The sequence below is a fragment of the Neovison vison genome, chromosome 7 (assembly GCF_020171115.1).
Source record: "Neovison vison isolate M4711 chromosome 7, ASM_NN_V1, whole genome shotgun sequence".
Classification (NCBI taxonomy): Eukaryota; Metazoa; Chordata; class Mammalia; order Carnivora; family Mustelidae; genus Neogale; species Neogale vison.
This window is the reverse complement of record NC_058097.1, coordinates 58,806,942-58,816,714: the sequence shown is the minus strand read 5'-3', so window position 1 is coordinate 58,816,714 and position 9,773 is coordinate 58,806,942. Positions and strand designations below refer to the sequence as shown.

At 49.8% G+C, this 9,773-nt stretch overlaps 1 long non-coding RNA gene across 1 annotated transcript; it reads right to left on the bottom strand.

The window, feature by feature from the left end:
* Positions 1 to 927: 927 nt before the first annotated feature.
* LOC122912140 lies at positions 928 to 5,595 on the bottom strand. The gene is made up of 3 exons (XR_006385556.1): positions 5,558 to 5,595; positions 2,469 to 2,554; positions 928 to 1,002 (listed from the first exon to the last, which is right to left on the bottom strand). It is a non-coding gene; the product is annotated as an uncharacterized LOC122912140 (long non-coding RNA).
* Positions 5,596 to 9,773: the final 4,178 nt, after the last annotated feature.

Sequence of the window (9,773 nt, the reverse complement as noted above, 5' to 3'; positions counted from 1 at the left end):
AGTTGAGATGACAACATACCCTTCTTTGGGGAGGGGGTCAGGAATCTGCCACCATTCATGTTACAAACCCTTACAGGTCAGATGCTGTCTGAAAACAGCACAGATGTGAGTTCATTTACTCTCCAGAATAACCCCTGGCTGGCCCATGGTCAACATAGTAGCCCCATTTTACAGATGAGGAAACTGCAGTGGGCCTGGATTGTTCAAGAACAGACCCGGATCCCATGGCCATGAGTGGCTGAGGGGGGATTTGAATCCACAGTCAGACTCCAGAGCTTTCGCTTTGGGCTGTCCAGGCTGACATTTGCAGTCATGAGGCACAAAAGGGCCATGGGGATGGCACCTCACATACGATGCCCCTTTCTTTGCAAAAGCACCCTTCCCTCTTCCGGGGTTTCTTGGCTCTACAGAGTGAGCTCATCTGGGGACCAGATCATTCCTTGCTGTGGCTTGCAGGCTGTTGAGCAGTGTCCCTGGCCTCTACCCACCCCTCCTGTGCTGACACCCAAACACTGTTTCAGCCACTGCCAGTGTCCCCTGGGGGAACGAACAGCCTCTGGCTGAGAATCATTGTCTTGTCCCAGCCTGCTGTTCTCATGGTTGTATCACACAGTGATAACTACTCTGAAGAAAATTAAGCAAGGCATGACATTAGGGAGTGATGGGGAGGAAGTGAGCAGCGAGGCTTCCTGGAGGAGGCAACATTCCAGCCAGGGCAGAAATTAGGAAAGAGAAGAAGGAAGGAAAGAGGCCCAGGAAAACCATCCCCTATGGGATGGGGCCATATCCTTTTGGGGTGAAGGACAAGGGGAGCCCTGCCATGCGAGGGTCTCTGCCAGCCAGAGAGGGTGGCAAATGCGCCTGCCCTCTCCAAACTGAGGGGCCCTCTGGTCAAACGGAGAGGGCTTACCGTGCTCCAGGTGGGCCGGAATCTGACTGGTAATCTTCCCTTCTTTTTGGAGAGGTTCTCTGAAGTAGGAACAGGGCTCTGAGAAGGCAGGTCTGGCAAGGAAGAAGGAGTAATGAGGTCATCCTGCCCTCTGTGGGTAGGGAAGCTCAATAAAATCCCAGTGATGAAACCCACAAGAGATGGATGAAGACTTGCTGTGTGTCACGCCGTCTTCTAACTACTGTACAGGTATCACCGTATTTGGTTTTTCATAATAATGCTACAAGATAGCTACTATTACCATCCCACTTTACAGATGAGGACATGGGCACAGAGAGGTTTAGACACTCACTCAAGGTTGCGCAGGGGTGCCTTAAGACATGCATTAAACTGCATCCCAAAGCTCAATGGGGAACAGGCAGGAAATGTCAGTGAGTGAAGGGGCTGGGGTTAGACAATGGCACCAGAGTCTGTGATGGACTATATGACATCCAGGATCTCAACTGCTCCCATCTGAGAGAGGCAAAGAGTCCAAGACCAAATTAATACACTTTAAAATACCAGAGAGTGACAGACATCATAACCAAAATAAGCTAGGTTGGAATGAAGGCAGATCCCTGGATGCTGCTTTAGTTAAGACAGTCAGGGCTGGATTCTCTGAGGAGCTAAGATTTTGTTTTGACCTTCATTTTGAGAAGGAGATGGCCAAGTGAGCATATGAAGGAAGAGTGTTCTTGAGCAGGGAAACAGCATGAACAAAGGCCCTGAGATAGAATGTTAAAGGTGAAGCTAGGAGGCCAGGGGTGGCCGGAGCCCGCAGAACTGGAGAGGGAGAGATGGGAGTGGTGAAGTCAGGCCAGCAGGGTCCAGTCCCTCAGGGCCACTGGAGCCCGTGTATAGAATTTCTATTATTCTCCAGCTTGAGAGTTCTGACAGGACCTAATCCTCATTTTTTTATAAGATGCCTTGGCCTACTGAACGGGGAACAGTCTGGAGGAGGCAAGAGTGGAAGCCAGGAGACCACTTGGCACAGAGAGACAGTAGTTTGTAGCTTCTTCCTGGATCAGAGTACGTGGGTAATTTCCTGAGGATATGGGGGGGAAGTGGTTTCTTAGATTTTAAGACACAGCATCCCAACTCATCTGGTTCGTCTGGCTGATCTGTCAGTGAAGAACTGCACTCCTGAGCACTTTTGCCAGCGAAAGGAAATCACACATTTGTGCAAAAACCTCTGCTCGCGATAGCCAGCAACTGGAAACAACCCAGGTGTCCCTCCAGAAGTAGAGCCATGTCACGGAACCCCACTGAGCAATAAGGTGGGATGAAGCATGGGTTCCCACAACAGCCCGGATGGCTTTCCGGGGCACCGTGCCCAGTGGGAAGGAGCAAATCTCAGAAGGTCACCAGCTGTATGGTTCTACTGATACAAGGTTCTCAAAATGAAAGAATCACAGAGATGGGGATGATTTGTCGTAGCCAGGGGCCCATCTCCAGGGTAAAACTTCCCACCATCGCTGGGCCCTAGAGGCCTGCCTCCCCCACCTCCTGCCCATAGTTTTCCACCCTGTGTTTCTCTTACCGCCTTTGTCAGATGGCTGGGTCTTCACCTCCATGGTCCCCTCCCTCCACGGTGCTGAGAGGCAGGACCCTGTGAGGTGCAGGACTCTGCTAGGGGCAGAGACCAGAGCAGTTAGGGTGTGAGCCATGGTGACGGGGGCCCCAGTTCTAGTCCCAGCACCAGAGAAGCCGTGTGGTCTGGGGCAGGTGATGCCACCTCCCCACCAATCTGTGTCCTCAACTGTGGAGTAGAGGTGTTAGCCACACTTTCCTCATAGAGTCACCTTCAAGGCCAACTTGGTAGTTTATGGACAGTGCTTGCCATGGTGCCCGGCAAGGCCAAGTCCAGGGCTCGTGCGGCCCTGACAGGGAAGCTTGGTTACCCAGGCATACAGCAGGCCTCTGGTGCCAGGCATACAGCAGGCACTCAATACATATGGCTCATGGCCAGCCCTGGTGTTGCTGTCTTTCTGGCCCTGAAAGCTGTAAGTCAGCCTGACGTTCAGAGCTGGACCTTGCCTTGCCTGGTGAGTGCTTATACCCTCTTTCCTGGGACTGTGGTGAAGACCAGTCCACAGGAGCCTTTACCACAGCCTTAGGGGGGGAGGCCTGCTTTGCCACGGCGCTGCTGGGCAGGGCCAGCCCTGGGATCCAGGGATCTGGGGACCCTGGTCTGACCCAGGCAGGAAGGCCCAGCAATGAGGCAGAACTGCAGGCCAGTCTGTCTGGCGGGTGGAGTGGGACTTCCAGTCTGGTGGACACTGGCTATGAAGCTGAAAGGATCAGGATGGCCATAGTTACTAACAACAAGCACACAGCAACCTGACACTTGAATTTGAGATAAAAAATTGAATAATTTTTAGTGTAAGTAAGTCCCAAACACTGCATGGGATACGTCTATATTAAAACTTTTCTTTTTACTTACTTATTTGAATAAATTCTTTTCTCTTTTTTTAAGAAGCTCTGTACGCAACATGGGACTGCGACCTCTGAGATCTGGAGTCGCAGGCTCAAGGAACTGAGCCACCCAGGCGCCCCCCTGAGTCAATTATTTTTAAGTATAACGTGGCAAGTTCCATGCAATAGTTGGAACAGATTTATACTAAAATGTAATGCACATTTATGCAAAACTCAAATTTAAGTGGGTGTCGTATAGTTTTTAGGGGAGTCCTATTTGTTAACCGGCAACACACAATTTGGGAGTTTTTAGCCTCCTTGCTCCTTCAGCTTTGCCTGCCATAAAAATGAAGCCATTAAATGATGATATATGCAAACTGTGTGTGATTCAAATCTTGTCCGGCGATGATGCCCAAATGCCTCCTGAGGGGCTCCCTGCTTCTCCACTTCCCCCAAACTCCCCTCACGACTGCCCCCCGCCCAGTTTTTCCATGCTGCAGCAGGCCAAGTCACTAACATAGCCTCCTGACCTCCATCTGTCTACTTTAGCAACCCAAAACTAACCTGAATTTCGCTGCCTCCCCCATCAAACTAGCATGCCTCAAGTCTGACCATCCTGCCTCCCACATGGACCCGTGCTCCCCAGCAGGTCCTGGAGTGAGTCCCCAGAGGAGCAGTTCCAGCATCGTCTTTTGCTTCATTTTTCTCCCCAACAATGACAGGAGGAACTTTGAGACCCAGGGGCTCAGAAAGACCCGAAAATGACAGTGGCTCTGGGGACTAATGTGTGGTCCTCAGCCTGGCTCTGAGGCATGGGGGCCACACCAGTGGAGTTTGGGCATCACAGTGCCCGGTGTCCCAAGGCCCGGTTGGCTGATGGCCAGTGCGTAGCCTGAGGGCGCCTCCTCCCAGACCCAGGGTGGCAGGGCAGCAGGAGCCTGCGATAGCAGGGAGTCCCTGGGCACTTCGCCCCAGCACCGCCAGAGCACTGCTGCGGGAAAGCGACAGCCACGGGCTGTCCTCTCTGCCTGGAGTCTAAACCAACAAGGGCTTCCTCCAGGGCAGGCTGTCCACCGGGCACCGGCTGGGTCCGCTCGCCCTGAGTGTCTCCTTGGAGCCCGCGCGGGCCGCTCCGGAGATACCCAGGGACCGCCCCGGGGGAATCAACAAACTTCCGCGATCAAACAGGTAGAAACACACAAACCTACTTTGGAGTACACACTCGCACAAGCACACACGCACACTCACTCAGTCCCACAGATACAGATGAACACACTCACACACACCCATATTTAAACAAGACACACACTCAAATACACACACACACCAGCACACACAAACTCAGATGCACACGAGCCCACTCAACGGTGGACACACTCAGAGTCGCACAAACGCCCACAGCGGCAGCCACACTTACACAAGCACACAGACAGTCTTCACCTGTGTGTTCCCCCACACGAGTTCACACAACCACACAGGTGCAGACACATCAGACACATTGGAAGGTACGCACAAACTCGTGCCAGCAGGCACAACGTCCCACGCACAATCATACACAGAGCGAGGCACACAACCAAACCGAGCCACACCCAGGAGTCAGACACGAACTCACACACAGTCAGATACACACAGTCTCACAACTGCACAAAAAGTCATGACCCACCAGGATTCACAGACACACAAGCCCACACATTCGGCCACACTCACCGGCGGACTCAGGGTGACACAAACTGACACCCTCCCGCGGAGAAGACGCCAGCTACCCCAACTCAGACGCCTCAGGGGAGGCAGCTGCAGTGGGACACACTCAGATGCCCGCAGCCGCACAGCCCCGCAGCCGCCTGCACCGCCCGCGATCGGAGAGATGCGGAGCCGCGGGCTGCGAGGTCCCGCAGGAGCTCCCGCGCTGGGACCGACGCCGCTATACACGTGGCCACCCGCCCCGAGTCGGGGCCTCGCGCGCGGGCACCCTCACAGCCACGCGCCCTCCCTCGCACACTCACCTGCGCGGAGCGGATAGCTGCTCGGAGCCCCCAGCCCCACACACCCGCCGTTGTCCGCGGTCCAGAGGCACTGGAAGGGGGGACGGGACCGCTCCTCTCCTGGTAAGCGCGCAGCCCAGCCGCCCCGCTTCCTCTGCAAGACCCCGAGCGCCCCAGACCCACACACGCTCCCTTCCCGTAGCTCCCCGGTCCTCTCCCGCCGCAAACTCACCGCCCCGCGCGCAGCCCGCGGTCTCCCCGAGCTGAATGAGGCTGAGCGGAATTCAAACCCCGTCCCAAGTGCGCGCCAGCGCCGCCCGCCAAACTACCAGCCCCAGAAGTCCCCGCGCCTCGCCGCTCCCGCCGCTCTGTGTCCGCTAAGGGGCCCAAGCCAGGGTGGGGGCGCGAGGACCGCTGGGAAATGTAGTCCCGAGACCGATGGGGGCGGCGCCGGGCGCTCCGCGCTTCAGGGGCGGTGGTGGCTGGGAGGTGGCAGGATGTCCCATTCCTCCCACCCGGCAGAAGGGAAGGTCTGGGTTCCCGCAGAGGGAAGGAGCTTTCGAGGAAGAGTGGACTTAAAGCTCTGCAGTCCTCCCTTTTACCTGGCAGTAGTGGCCCGTAGTGACCCCACCTCAAAATTTTCAGCATCCTTCCGCAGCCGCTGGAGGCCAAGATTCACTCAATGAAAAGGAAATCAAAACAGACAAAACTCTACATTCAACAAGATCTCAAGTTTTTGTGACTTTTATATGAGAAGAAAATAAACTTTTAAAACCAGTTTGTTGTTTCTATTGGAGAAATCTGAGCGCTGAGTAGTTAATGATATTAAGAAACTATTTTTTGGGAGTGGCTCGGTGGGTTAAGCCTTTGCCTTCGGCTCAGGTCATGATCTCAGGGTATGCGGATCTAGCCCCAGGAAGGGTTCTCTGCTCAGCAGGGAACTTGCTTTTCCCCTTTCTGTCTGCCTACTTGTGATCTCTGTCAAATAAATAAAATAAAATCGTTAAAAAAAAAAAAAAGGAATTATTTTCTGGCACCTGGAGAACTTAATGGGCTGAGCACCAGCCTCTTGGTTTCAGCTCAGGCCTTGATCTCAGGGTCCTGAGATGGAGCCCATCTGGGGCTCCCAGCTCAGTGAGGAGTCTACTTGAAGGCTCTCTTCCTCTACACCCCGTCTCAAATAAATATTTTTTAAAAATTTAAATATATATATTAGGTCTAACAGTGGTATTTGGAAGATAGACTTTTTTCAGTATTTCTCTTTGGGAGATACATACTGGGACACAAGGATGGTTTAACATACACAAATCAATAAATGTGATACACAGCATTAATAGACTGAAAGTTAATAACCACATGATCACCTCGATAGAGGCAGAAGAAGCATTTCACAAAATTCAATACCCTTTCATGATAAAAACTCTCAACAAGCTGGGTATAGAACCACAGCATGATAGAGGCCATGTGCAGTAAGTCCACAGCTAACCATCATACATCAGCAGCAGAGGCTGAAGGCGTTCCCTCTAAGATCAGGATGGAGACATGAATGTCCACTCTTACCACTCCCATCCAATACAGTACTGAAAGCACTAGCCAGAGCAGTTAAGTAAGAACAAAATAGCAAAAAGCATCCAAATCAGAAAGGAAGATGTAAAATTTTCTCTGTTTGCAGATGATGTGATCTTATATGGGGACTCCAGCCCCCACTAAAAAAAAAAAGTTAGAACTAATGCACAAATTTAACAAAGTTGCAGGATATAAAATCAGCATGCAAAAAATCAGTAGCATTTCCATATACTAATAAAGTACTATCCAATTAAAAAATGAAGAAATAATTCCATTTGCAATACAATAAAAAATTAATACTGAGAAATAAGTTAAACAAAAGAAGCAAAAGATCTATACATTGAAACTATAAACACTAATGAGAGGAATTAATGACACAGATAAATGGAAAGATATCCCCTGTTCATAGGTTGGAAGAATTAACAGAATCACCTTGACATTGGTCTTGGCAATGGTTTTTTGGATGTGACACCAAAAGCACAGGCAACAAGAGCAAAAATAAATAAGTGAGGTAAGTGGGGTTGCATCAAACTAAAATGTTGCTGAGAAAGTAAACAATCAGCAGAGTGGAGAGAACCTAAGGAATGGGAGGAGATACTACTGGTAAACCACACAGCTGACAAGGGCTAATATCGAAAATATACAAGGGACTCATACAACTCAATGGTGAGAAAATAATCAATTTAAAAATGGGCAGAAGATCTGAATACACATTTCTCCAAAGAAGACATACGAATGGTCAATGGGTGTATGGAAAGGGCCTCAACATCATGAACTAGCAGGGAAATGCAAATGAGAACCACAGCAAGATGTCACCTCATACTTGATTGCATGGCCATGACCAAGAACACAAAAGATAACGAGGCTGCAGAGAAAGGAAACACTTTCACACTGCTGGTGGGAATACAAACTGACGCAGCCACTACGGAAAATAGAAAGGCGTTCGGCATTGCATGGTCTCACTTATCTGCGGACTCAAAGTCAAACTCTGAAGTAGAGAATAGAATGGTGGTTGCCAGTGGCTGGCGGGTAGGGGAAATGAGGAGGTGCTGGGCAAAGGGCACAAATTTTCGGTTATGCAGGCTGAGTAAGTTTGGGAGCTCTAATGTATAGCCTGGGACCACAGTTAGTAATATGGCACTGTATACTGGAAATACGCTAAGAGGGCAGATCTTCAGTGATAATAATAAATAAAATGATAATAGATAATAAAATAAAATGATAGCCACGTGAAGTGATGGATATGTTACTTACCTTGATTGTGGTAATCATTTCACCACGTAGATGAATATCAAAACATCACATCATACACCTTAAAATAATCGATACAATTTTTATTTGTCAATCATCTCTCTTTAAAAGCTGGAAACAAACCAAAGGAAACACGCAGTGGGTGTCTGGGGGGGCAGTGTTAAGAATTCTGTAGTAAGAATAGCAAAGGTAACTTAAGGAAGAGTAGCCAAGCTACATGTATTTCTGCTTTGAACCATGAAAATAACCCCATTTTGCAAATGAGGAAGTTAAGATCTAAAGTTAAAAAAAAAAAAGTTTAAAAATACATGCCCACCATAACATAGTGGACCAGTGACAAAATGGGGATCCAGTCCCAGGAAGAATGGATCCAGAGCCCAAATACTGTTTCCTTGTGTAACTAACATTTGCTGAGTATCTATTATGTATGCCAGGTCTACTGGTTAAGAGCTGGGTTAGAAGAGGAACTAATCCAGGTGCTGAGAATACAGTAGGGAAACAAGTAAGCATAGATCCCTGAATCTGTGGCATTTCCTTGTTAATGCAGGAGAGAGAAAATTAAACACTAAGTAAGGTAAGTAGTAAATCAGATGGTGGAAAGTAATATTATAGAGAAAAATCAAATGGGGGGATGTGGTGGGTGGGACGTGTGCTTGGGAAGTGCTGCAATTTCAGGGTGGCCAAGGAAAGTATCCCTAAAGAGAAAACATTTGAACAGATCTGAAGGAGCCCAAGAAGTGAGATACATTGATACCTGAAGGAGATCTGTTCCAGGCAAAGGGAACAGCTGGTGCAAAGGCTAGAAATGGGCACATGTGTAGCATGTTTGAAGAATAGTGGGGATGACACTGGCTGGAACTAAGGGCAGAAAACAGCTGACTCTAGGAGGCCTGTTGGGAATTTGGTTCAGGAGGGTCCCTCCACCCCTTGTCCCAGATCTGAGGGACTGGGGGGAGGTGGGTATCCCTTCCCGTCTGGAGTTGCTGCCTTAAGTTTGCCGCTCTCACCCAGGACCCGCCCAGAGTAGGGGCAAGGAAGGACTCCTGTCCCCGCTCTCACAAGTTGGTGGAATGATAGTTGCAGACCACTGGGACCCCCTGCCCCTGAGACAGTGGAGAGAGAGGAGGTCCTTCGCCCAGGGCTCACTGTGTCACCAGCACCCCCAACCATGGCCAAGACCCAGAACATCCCCTTCCTGGGTGTCGGAGGTGGGATTGGAAATGTGTCCCTAGGTAAGTTTAATGCTCTCTGTGTTTGTCTGAAATTCTTAATTTTTTAAAATTTTTTGACATGGGCTCCCACATTTTAATTTTGCAATAGACCTCCCAAATTACATATCTGATCCTGGATAGATATTAGTTCTGATTTATAAGAAATGAAAGAACAGAGCTGTTAGAAAAAGCAACTAGGAAATGGGAAGCTGGGATTTGAAGCCAGAGTCAGCTTGGCTCAAGGGTCGCTTAACCACGGGTCAAAGCAACATCTGACATTAGTAGACCTTTTTAGTAGAAGGAAAGCTTCTCCCCTTCTCACTCCAGAAAAATAAAGCAGGCAACACCCTGTCCTTTCCCTCTTTTCCAAACTAAGGGAGGAAACTTTAGGTAAAATAATGGCTCCCCAAAGATGAAAGA